Source organism: Panthera pardus, unplaced genomic scaffold (assembly GCF_024362965.1).
Source record: "Panthera pardus isolate Hobbes unplaced genomic scaffold, ASM2436296v1 HiC_scaffold_16, whole genome shotgun sequence".
Classification (NCBI taxonomy): Eukaryota; Metazoa; Chordata; class Mammalia; order Carnivora; family Felidae; genus Panthera; species Panthera pardus.
The window spans coordinates 95,026,773-95,039,156 of NW_026526721.1; the positions used below are offsets into that span (position 1 = coordinate 95,026,773).

The 12,384-nt window shown below is 47.4% G+C and overlaps 1 protein-coding gene across 1 annotated transcript in view; it reads right to left on the minus strand.

The window, feature by feature from the left end:
• GPR160 (G protein-coupled receptor 160) overlaps positions 1–9,849 on the minus strand; it is a 55,087-nt gene extending 45,238 nt beyond the window's left edge. Inside the window, exon 1 of the mRNA XM_019440551.2 lies at positions 9,699–9,849. The gene's annotated coding sequence lies outside the window, so the exon portion shown is untranslated. The remainder of the gene's footprint in view (positions 1–9,698) is intronic.
• Between the last annotated feature and the right edge of the window lie 2,535 nt (positions 9,850–12,384).

A 12,384-nucleotide genomic window follows, 5' to 3' on the forward strand; every position in this document is an offset into this window, starting at 1 on the left:
TTTAGCTCAGGTCACCATCTCGTGTTTCACAAGTTCTAGCCCCACATCCGGCACAGCTCAGAGCCTAGAGCCTGCTTCAGATTCTGTGTCTCGCACTTTGCCCCTCCCCCACTCACACTGTCTCTTTCTCAAAAATAAATTTTAAAAAACTTAAAAAAAGAAAAAAAGAACAGGCAATGCTCATGTATGGCACTAGAAATCAGGACAGCAGTTGCCTCTAGGGTAGGGAGATTGACTGCAAAGGGGCATGAGAGAACTTTCTGGAGCATGAAAATATTCTGGATCTTGACTGGGATGTTTATATGGGTGCATACACTGATCAAAACACAACACTTAGAATTTTACTTATGTACCTCAATAAACTTTTAAATGATTAAAAATTCCTCCCAAAACTCTATAAAAACTTTACTATTAGACAAACTCTGAATCAATCAATCACACTTATTTCCAGATGGTATGGTTATGTGTGTGTCTATTCGGAAACCATAACATGTCAAATAGTTAATAAAAATGAGTGGCTAATGATTCAATACTCATTTTTTTTAAATTTTTTTTTAATGTTTTATTTATTTTTGAGACAGAGAGAGACAGAGCATGAACGGGGGAGGGTCAGAGAGAGGGAGACACAGAATCTGAAATAGGCTCCAGGCTCTGAGCTGTCAGCACAGAGCCCGATGCAGGGCTTGAACTCACAGACCGTGAGATCATGACCTGAGCCAAAGTCGGCCGCTCAACCGACTGAGCCACCCAGGCGCCCCAACAATACTCATTTTTAAATGCTTTAATTATGTCATATGATACACACATATATATTCAACTTCTGTATGTTATGGAAACAGAATCAGACTCATTTATTCTTTGTACATTCATTCATTCACTCCAAAAATATTTATGGAAGGCCAAAAATATTTTCCAGGCATCCAAGTCCAAATTGCAACTCAATTACAATGCTGATATTTCACTTTTTCTTTATGTCAGAATCATAGTGTACCTCTCAGAATGTTTGCTTAATGTGAGTTTCTTGGTCTAGTCATGGGAAGAAAAAGTGTTAGCCTAATAGTCTGAGACTTAGGAAGCAAAACCAAGTCAAGGGCCAGTCAAGTCCAACAGAGTCAGGCCTCAACTACAGGTACGTATGTATGTACACACACACACACACACACACACACACACACACAGAGCCCACCCCCCCACCCTGCCCCTTACCACTGTAAGATAGACCTGGAGCTGTGGCCAGCTCAGTGGCATCTCTTACAACTCAAGCCTCAGGCTAGGAGGAAGGGAAGGCCACCACCACAGGAAGCCACCACCCTTCCAGTAACTTCCCTTCCACTCTCCCAACCCCCCTTAGAGTCATAACCTAGAGTCTGCTCTAAGCCAGGCCTGCAGGGGTGATGCTGAATGAGCCATGACCTCTGCTCCCCAGAGAGTCTGTCTACAGACCACACTAACCACTGCGCAGAATGGTTCGGTGTCGGGGTACTTCCTACACTCCTGGTAGATTTAAAGAGGTTTAAAATGTTCGTGGCTTTTGACCCAGTTATCTCCACTCCAGGGATTTATCATAAGGAAATAATCAGAGTTGAAGGAAGGAAGTACTGTACGAGCAGCTCACTAGGGCATACTTATAATAGCCTACAGAAGACTCTCTTCCCTCAAAAGAATCAAAAAAACTTAAATGCCTAAAGCAGGGAAGTAGTCAGATGAATTATGATAGTCACACTATCTGCAGACATGAAAGACAAGCTTTGCAGGAAAGAGTATTAGAAAATGCTGACAATATGATGTTCAATGATAGAAGCAAGCTAAAAGCTATATATATCAGGGCTTCTCACAGGGGAGCATCGTGGTATTCCCCCTGCTTCCCAGAGATTCTGCTGATCCTGGAATCCGTGTTACTGAGGGGAGTGAGCTCTTGTCCTCAGATGGTCTTAGGGCAGGGGGGTTGGGAGGCTGAAAACCAGTGGTAGAGAGTACCATCTCAATACTGGGTGAATAGGAAAAACGTATGTATATACACAGATCAGAGTTAATCAATGCCAGAACCCTGTGATTGGTAGGATCACGGCCTTGTAAACCAACACTTCTCAAACTTGAATGTGGGTCTTGTTAAAAAATGGATCCTGATTCAATGTCTGGTACGGGCCAGAGATTCTGCATTCCTAACAAGTTCCCAGGCCATGTCCAGGCTGCTGTCCATGGGCCACACGTGGACAAGCAAAACTGTGGATGCACACATCCTGCAGGACAGACAAACTACACCAACAGTGACTTTCTGGTTGGTCATGGGATGGGCGCATTTACTTTTTACACCCCCTACACTCACTGGATCCTTCGCAATGAAAATTCATTGCTTTTGTAATCAGAAAGAAAACTCACTATTCAAAACCTGGGACTCGGTAATTATTCTTACAGGAGTCCATTCCAAATAATGTGAAATGGAATCAGAAGGTAAAAAGCACTGTCCCCACACATAACACGTCTTACCACCAAACTTGTGAGGTTTTCCACACCAAGCAGATCTGACACCACCCAGAGTTAGCGGAGGCCACACAGGGTGAGGGCTCAGCCCCACAAGAAGGCTGCTTCCCACTTCAGATGCCAGCCAGCCACAAGGCCAGGTTGTCACCTACACGTCTACCAAGTTAAAAATTGGCAGTGCCTACATCCCCCTCCTCAGGCTTGTTAACAGCTCTTGGAACTAAGACCAACACTTTACTATTACTGGTTTATTATAAGGGATACAATTCAGGAACAGCCAATTGGAAGAGATGCACAGAGCAAGGTACAGGGAAAGGGTGCAGAGCTTCTGTGCCCACTCCGGGCACATCACCCTCCCAGCATCTTGATGGATCACCAACCTCCATTACATAGGCATGACTGATTAAATAGCTGGCCATTAGTTATTAAGATGATCTCCAGCCCCCTGGGGAGGGTGGTGCTGAGGGGAAGGGGATGGGGATGGTGCTGAAAGTCCCACCCCTCTAATCACATGGTTTTGGCTCCCCTGGCAACCAGCCCTTAGAGTTGCCTCAGTAGCATAAATTTGAGTGTAATGGAAAGGTACTTATTCTGAATAACAAAAGACACTCCCCTCACCAGGAGCTTGGTACCAGAACCTTGGATGAAGGCCAAATATATTTATTTCTTATTATATCACAGAATCACAGGTTTATGTAATGCAACTTGGAATGATTTACAATACCAAAAAATAAGCAACCACCTAGTTCTCTAATATTAAGAGGATGGCTTAAAAAAAAAGCCTGAAATAGCACGCAATTATTACAAATAATATTTATAATATTTATAATCACATGAAAATGGAACAATAAATTTTAATCACGGTATGAGAACTTTGTTTAAATGCTAACATAAAATGAATTAAATGTTTATAAAATGTTAAAATTATTTTTTTAAAAAGCAAATAGTAAAATGCAACAAAACTGGCAAGAAATACACCAAAACGTTCTTTGGGTCCTTGAATAGTGGGGTAATAGAAGATTTTTTTTTTCCTTTCTCCTTTCCAGAATAAAAGAAAATTGACAGGAAGGAGCTTGCATGTGATTACGATCATGGATGCAAGGATACCAATGGAAAATGGAGGCGGCAGCAGAGAGAAACCCATTCAAGGGCTGGTTACAGGTGATGAGGGAGCATAAGGCAAGCTAACAGGCCACAAACACTGCCCGTTCCCCCCACCCCCCCACCAGGTGGAGTATGTGTGGTATTCCTCGGGCACTCCTGGTGGCCCAAGAACAAAGGGAAGGTGGAAAACAAATGGTTAACTGATAGAGATCATAGTCCCGCAGGACCTAAGTCTCCATCACCCCTCCATAGTGATGTGGGAAACAAAGGCAGAAAGAAATGGCAGATCGAACTAAATTTCCTTATAACCTGCAGCCCATTGACAAATACTTGAGGCTAGCAGAGTAAAATGTTCCTCCAGGAAGTCCCTACTGTCTTAATGCTAATGATTTGTAGAGGGAAAAACCACCTTAGCTTGACACTAGCCAAGGCCTCCAGTATCCTGTGAGTCTTCTTTAGCTGTATGAAAATCTCACTGGAAACTTCCCCAGAACTTTGTCTCCCCCAACACGGTAGTATGTAACCAGTCTCTCCTCATGGCCCCGGGGCAGCTCTTCCTGCCCTCTGGTCCTGTTCCTGTGCTTCAATAAAATCACCTTTTTGCAAAGATGTCTTCAAGAATTCTTTCTTGGTCATCGCTCTGGACTCCACGAACCCCATGGTCACCCCAAAAACCTCATCACAGGGAGCAGGCTTGGGAGCCTATTAGTTGGGGGATGGGGTGGGAGTGCGAGGCTGTAAGAGGGCTCACTGGACCACCCGGCTGGGAGTGGAATAAGAGAAATAAGGAGAAAGGCAGTGGGTTAACGATGGCAGGCTGGAGTGCAGAGCCGACAAGTCTGGACAAGGGGCAGGAGGAAGGAGACCATCCGCCCACTACCTTTCTCCCTGACCCCCAGCTAGCACTTCCACGAACAGGTCTGGGCAGAAGCTGTCAACAGGAGCAACCTCTGTCTTGGCTGATTGGGGGGTGCTGGCCACCCCTCCATTCAGCCTCCCTGTACAGAATGGATGTTTTCTGCTTCTCAGGAACACCCCATCAATCTCTCCCTTTCCCTCCCCAGGATATCAGGCTCCTCAGGATTCCTTAAGGGCATAAGGAATACAAACTCATGTTTACCTTCTCTAATAAAGCAAAATGAACAGCCTTTGCCTTGTTCCCATTTCTGGGTTCATTTCTGGCCTGAACCTCACTTCACTTGTGTCCCTCTCCTGATAGGCAACAAAAGGCAACAGAAACAAATACAAATACATAAACCTGCATCACTGGTCGATGATCAAATTAGCTCTTTTTTTAAAACTACAAAATGCTATGTAAAAATTAATAGCCTCTTTATTACTTCTCCAGGTTAAAAGGTAAACCTGCTGGTCTACCAGCTCTATGATCTCACTGCTAACATGGGGCAAGTGGGACACAGTATGTCACTGTACCTGTGTCAGGATTTCACAAAATTTTTGTTAGCCTCTCACAACACTCCTGCGAGGAACACTCATCCCCAGCTGACAGCGAGGCACTGGCCGCAGAGTGCTCTGTCTGCCATGAGCCCCCACAAAGCAGTGGCAGAGGTGGGGCTGGGACTCCTGCGTCTCCCTATTCCACGCTGACATCAGCCTGTTCTTCCACAACAGGACGGGTCTGCACCCACACGGAATGCCAGGAGAGTCCGTCTCTTTTCCAGAGTCTGTGCAGATTTTAATCCCCCAACAACAGAGCCAAAGCTCAGGGTTCACAGCCATGGGCTCAGGCCTAGCTCTCTTCATCAATTGCAAAGCTGTGGCTACACCAAACACCCTGTTAGGGTTTGTCCTGTAGAACATTTCTCTAAGGCCATGAGGCTGCTCAGATGGGCAGCTCTTGGCTCACTCTGAAAACAGGGAGATCAGAGCTGGGAACCTATAGCCTGCCTTCTAAAACTATGGGGGAAAGTCCTACAAATAAAAGCAAAATTGAAGGAGGCAAGCTCTACCAACAACAGTTAAGAGCTGACCCATGGTGAATCCTTATTCCGTAACACCTGATGGGCCACGGAATACACACAGCCCTACAAGATGGGTATTATTATTTTACACAGGAGAAAACTGGGGCTCAGAGTGGTTTGAAAAAAGTAGGTCAAGGACACACAGCTAGGTAGCAGAAGAACCGGAAATAATACAGTGATCTCGTGATAGTCCACACTCAGGATCGCACGGCCTCACCTCTGTTTGGTCTGGCCAGTAGGCAATCAACCCGCTTTCCCATGCCATCTGTCAGTTGGCAAGGGCCTTAGTAATCACCTATCTGAGGGAGCAGGCACCCACAAACCTGGATCCGAGTTCTCCGGAAAAGATCCAATCAACCAGCTGTTCTAGCATTTCCCACACAGCTCAGTCTCTCAACTTACTTTCAACTAAACACGACATTCTACTTGCAGCCCTCCATCCTTTCTTATCATGCTAGGGTAAGTACATGCCTACATTGACAGTTCTAGTAACAAAGGCCTCAAAACATCACCTGACATTTCCTCAAAACCACTCCAACGGGGTTTCATTTATGGTATTTTTCTCTTTTCTACCCGCCCCCTGCCCACACCCCAGATCTATGAACATTCAGAATTCAGGGGAAGGAAACAAAGATCAGAAAGGAAGCTTCAACTGTAATAAAACTCCAGATATGGACAGAGGTGAGAACATCTGTTCCATGACCCTTAACTGAAAGTTTCAAGATGAGGAAATCAGGCCATCCTTCAACTTGCCTCACAGGAATCTCTCAAAGGCTGGGCTGTGGGCACCTCAGTTCCTCATTCCTGCAGAGGCTTCAGATGGGGCTATGCCTAAGCAGTGGGTAGGAGCGGACCTGTCACTGGCTGCAGACCGGTGGGCAGTGATGGGAGAGTGGGGAGCACCCCTGCAAGTCCTGGGAACCCTCAGAGCGGCTATGGAGAGCCAACGCACGAGCTGGAGGATCCACGTGGGTCCCAGTGTCAGGCTGCTTAGAGGGAGGGCTTGCTGGCGTCCTCTCCCCACGGAACACCCTGGTGCACAAGACCCATATTCCCACTCACAGAGAGTTAGTGGTTTGGGTATTGGGGGTACCCCTTTCCTCTGTGTCTTGCCCACACATCACTCCATCTGGGTTGTATGGCAGGGGTAGGAAACTCTCAAGTTCTGTGTAATAAGCACAGCAGGCAGGGTGTGGGGGGAAATGATGACATAGCCTGTATCTTTCTGACATAGAAACACTGCAGAGAAAACAAGACTCTTCATTCCCTCAGGTGAATATGCGCTTTCCATTTTTCTTGGGACAAGAGCTTCTCAACCTATTTTTGTTATCCCTTTTTGGACAGATGCATAAAAAGACTGCTCACTGTAGAAGAAACAACATTGTGAGTGTGACGGAGCCAGTCTCAAAGCTGAGGACACTTAAGGGAGTAGCGGAGGCCAGGGGAACAGGGGGGCACGACTCTGCTCTAGAACTGCCTTTGGGAATTCCTGGGGCAGCACATGTGAAATCTCCCAATTTTCAACACTGGTTCGGTGGTTTTTTTGGTTGTTGTTTTTTGTTTTGTTTTGTTTTTACTTTCTGCTGGCCCGATAAAACTTCTGTTGGTTGTATGTGGCCCAGACCCCGTCTGTAACCAAGGCAGTTGAATGTAGTCAAAAGACAGTTTGCCTAGACTGACTGACCAACTCTTGGGTGTGTAGCTCAGCTGTCTGCAAAAGGCAGTATGGACAGCGGAGGGGCTGGAGAATCCATGCGAAGACCCAACAGATTTGAGTTTGAATCCTGGCTCTGCTTTTATTAGCTGCAAGACTTCAAGTCCATCATTAACCTTACTTAGCTGCCATGCCATCTGCAAAATGGGCTGATGGGAGATTTGTGAGAATTAAAAACGTGTGTGCGAAGACTACCATGAACTCTTCATAAATGTCAAATTTCCTTCCCCTGTAACTCTAAAGAAACGATTTAGCCTAATCTTAGCTTCTTTAGATTTCATGGTTTTCATCTGTTAGAAACTGGAATAATCATCCAGCACTGAGGCTCTACCTCACAGGATGGGATGAAGTGATGCAGATAAAAGCAGGGTGCTTACAACTTAGAAAAGTATGATCGGCTTGATTGCCAACACCCTTTCCTCTCATTTCAAGGCCAACAAAGCAGCAATCTGCTTTCCTAAATGTGTTTATCCCCTTCCGTAAGGGGATGTGGGGAGAAGATGGAGTCACAGTTGTGGTAATTTCTTTAAAACAGCGATTAGCAATCAACTCCCCAGGGTCCAATCCCACCATCCTTACACAGAAGTGAGGAAACATTAGGTCACTGCCTGGTCACTTAAGGGCCCAGCTAGTCTGTTTTCTCTCTCCACACCTTGTTTTAGACAACCGAGGAAGAAAGTCAAGTCACTTAACAGCTGCAATATTTCTTTTCCTCACACAAAAGAAAACTGAGCCGCAGGCCAAACACATTCATTGAAGTACCATCACTATGACATTTTCCAAAGGCACGGGGATTTTTGTCAATTCTCTTATTTTCCACACCCTTTGACAAAAGTGGGACATGCTTTGGCATTTCCTCAACTGACTGACTTAAAGCATCTTTACAACTTCTTTTACACGAATGGGACTACACCAGCAAGGTCTAGGCTGAGGGGCCTGATCTAACACTTCAACTTTTTTTTTTTTTTTAATTTTTATTTACTTCTGAGAGAGAGACAGAGCGTGAAGGGGAAAGAGACAGAGAGAGAGGGAGACACAGAATCCGAAGCAGGGTCCAGGCTCTGAGCTGTCAGCATAGAACCCAATGGGGGGCTCGAACCCACGAATCGTGGGATCATGACCTGAGCAGAAATCAGACGCCCAACCGACTAAGCCACCCAGGAGCACCAACACTTCAACTTTCAACTATTACGGACAGGTTTTCTCTTAAAAGCAAAGAGGCATTAAAATCAGTTCCGCTGAAGCTACTAAGGATTTTTACCTTTCAGGAGTATGCCTCTCCCCACCCCAAACTTTAAAAGCTCCCTCATGCAATTGCCATGTTTCCAAATTACCAATCAAGCATGACAGAATGAGCAGGAATTGTATAATAAATCTAGAGGAAACAAATGAGCAAGTTGGATGAATATACAGATATTACTCCTCCCACCCAGCCCCTTCTTCAAAGCAAGGTTCTGGTAAAGGAAAAAGAACACCACAGAATGTTTTAGGGGTTGCTTCTTTGCTAAACACTTCCAAGTCATAATGCCTGGGGCAAACAAGGTGAAAATGGCAATACAAATAGGTTAAGATCTCTTTCAGGCAATGAGTAGACCTCCACTTACCTAGTGATTTGTTTTTATAATGTACACTCTTTACTGATGTATATACCATGCTTCCAAAAGTATACACAAATCTTAAATGGATAAGTACTGTGTTTACTACTCTGAGCTGTTTCTTGATGTGCATAACTTGGAAAGGATTTGGGCAGCTCAGAAAAACTGCTACCACATTTTACACAACCTGTCTGTCTGGACACAACTCAACCCCTAGGCTTGCTAATACCCTTTGTATCAAAAGGGCTGACCCAGCATCCACCTGCATCAACTTGATCCCCTCAGCTCTGTCGCACTCAGCAAACACCCTATGCCTTCTGAGCAAAATAAAGCAGCACCCCACGAGGGAGAAAAAGAAGTTTTAGGAGTCTGAAGAGGCAGGTTTTACACCCGATTTACAAAGAGTGAGGGTCTGTGGAAGGCCTTGAATCTCTTCTAGAAACACTCACTGGTGGTGCCCTCCAAAGCTACCGTCAGGAAAACAAACAAACAAACGCTCCGCTGGCAGTGGTGGTGGTGTTACTTTTAAAGGAAAATGCCAAACATAGAAAAGTAGAGACAATAGTGTAAGGAATTCCATACCCCACCCTTCATCCCGCTTCAACTATTAACAACTCACAGCCAATCTCCTTTGGAGCTCCCCCCTCACTTTTCCACTAGCAGTGTTGCCCCAAAGTGGTTTATTTTGAAGCAAACCCTCCACCTACATTTCAACTTCAGTTATGTATTTTTAAAGGTTTTTTTTTTTTTAACAACCACAATCCTAACACCATTACCAAAAATAACTAAACAAAACTAATATTTACTTTAGTACGATCAACTAACCAGTACACATTTCTTTTATTGGCTCAATGTTTCGTGACTTTTTCCCCTTCGAATCAGGATCCAACCAACGTTCGCAGACGGACTGCACTGCTGTGTCACGTCTCTTCAACAGTGTTTAAACCGCAGGTTCCCCCTTCCCCGTGATTCTCACGGCAGCCGCGCTGATCCCTAGTGGCAAATTCCCAATGATTCAACTCTGGGGATACCACAAAGAGACTCCGGTCTTAAAGGCTTGTTTAAAAAACGTCAGACACGTATATTAAGCAGTCATTTTTGTAATTAAATGCGTTTAAAATAAAAAAAAATCTGAGAAGCACAAGCGAAACGATTTGACCTGAAGCGATTAGCAATCCTCAGGGCCACTCAAGCACGCGTCCTTTGCAATTCTGATCCGTGTGGGTTTATGAGGTTAGAGCATATCCCAGCCTTACCCGAGTCTTTTGCAAAAGGTGGGGCGGAGCGAGCCGGTTTCCTCGCAGGACCTTCCTCCGCGGGCTAGGTCCTGGCGGTCGCCTCCGGAATTCGGGGGTTGGCCCCGGCCGCCGCCTCCCAGGGCCACCTGCCCAGGTGAGAAAAAGGAGCTTCAGCTGACGAGTTCCGGAGAGCAGCCCCAGGTTATCTAGAAGGAATTCTGAGCCAGCCAGGAAAGAGGAACGAACCAGGGTACCACGGTCTCGTAGAACAAACAGCCCTGAAAAATCTCGGGGCTTAATCTCTGTGCCGGCGCGCGCGGGGGCACGGTCCCCAACGCGGAAGGGCCAAGAGAGGTGACGCCGAGTCCGCCCCAACGAACACACGTGCGTCTGTGTACGTGACTGATTACATCCACCTCTGGGTGCCAGGAGAGGAAAATTACATAGACCATTTCTACATCACCTATGTTATGTTTAAAAGCTATCTCCACTGGAAAAAGGGTGCGAATGTCTGGCCAACCCAAGCCACGGACCCCGGACCAGAAACCCACTACAGACCGCCGGCGCGAAGGCTACGCGATAACCTCCAATCCGAAGCGGTCAGGCTCGGGCGTCTGCAGCTTTCCGCCAAGGGCCCTCCGCCCCACTCCAGGATCTCTTAAGTAGTAAACCCCGGCTTCTGAATCCCTGTAAGAGAAATTCGTCTCCTTCCTCGACGCGCACAACGCGCGCCGGAGAAAACGCGGGCGCCGCTGACCACTCTGGACCCCGGGGCGAGCAAGCAGGTGCGAACCGCCGGGCGCCGGCCCCCGCACTCACCCGAAGTGCAGCGGTTTCCGGCGTGCGCTCCGCGTTCCCGGCGCTGGGTGCCAGACCAGACACCTGCTGCTCCCGGCCCCAGGTGACCGCCGAGAGAGGGGCGGGAGCCCCGCGCGCCCGCCCGGCTCCGCCCCGAGCGCTCAAAGGAGGAGGGCGGGGGCAGCGAGTCCGGCCCGAAGCCCCAGCTGCGGCAGGCTAGCCGCCTGGCGCCAGGAAGCGCGGGCGTCCGCGGAGGGCCGACTTTAAACACGCACGCCCCGTCGCGACCCCGCCGGGAGGCTGGCCGGAGGGGCGCCGCCTGCCGGTGGGGCGGCGACAAACGATGGAAGCCGCCACCCCGGATCCTTGGGAGAGGGGTAGAGAAAGGGGAGAGCTGCAGCCACTCGCCGCTTAGTGACATCCCCTGCCGTGTACCAGGCGTTGAAGCCCCAGCCTCAGCCCCAGCCCCAACCCAAGGAGAATCTACGTCCCCAGTAGGGTGGGCAGGGCCATTGGCAGTTGTCTCCAGATGAAGGTACACGCAGGGTGACAGAACCTGAAATATGCATGCCACTAAGCAAAGCCTGCAGTGCACTCTGAATTCACAGTTTTATATAAACTGCAAATAGCACATTTGCAAATAGCACAATTACATTGCATTGTCTTTTTTTTTTTATCAACGGTGCTAAAATATTGTATTTATTCAACAAGTATTTGTTGAACACCTACAAGTTCCCAGTCGTCTAAACATTTAAAATGTGGCACAATTTCCTCCTCCTTTTCATGCAGAACCTTGAACAAGGGGAGTGGCCTGGGCCTTTTTTAACCCCTCAGAAAGCCTGGACTGGCTCTACGAGGAATCTAGTAAACGCCCGCCAGAGGGTGCAATAAGAAACGAGCCTTGGCAGAAGTTTAAGTGTGCGAAGCTACTGGAACTGAGGACTTCCCCAGAGAATTCCTGGAGGTGAGCTGGTGTAGTAAAGGACCATAGGATTCACCAGGATGTGAAGTGTTTCAGCCGAGATGTCACCGTGAGCAAAGCCAGAAGCAGAAAGCTGGGCAGGGTGTGCACGTTCTGATTGAGAAAAGGCATGTGACTCAGCATAGCTGAGAAGGAAAGGATGTGAGCTGAGGTCGAGCAGCGAGCGTGAGGGGACCAGATTATGTTCCTCTCAAAAATAACAGCCGCCGTCTATGGAGTGTATATAAAACAGGAGGTGGACAAGCATCACGTCAAACTAAGCTCGCACCGACCCTACAAGGTAGGGTTATTACTCATCCAAGAGGAAAATGAAGACTTGCTAGTGACAGGGCTGGGAAGAGGTGACTTTGAGGGACTAACCGCACTCTTACTGGCACTTTCCAGCCAATCCAGGAGACCGAATTTGTCTTCAGACGCTCCCAGCAACCCCAAGTATCCTCGAGTGCCTACTGCTCTCCCTCCATCCCCCAAAGCCTGAGTTAACTGCCCCAGA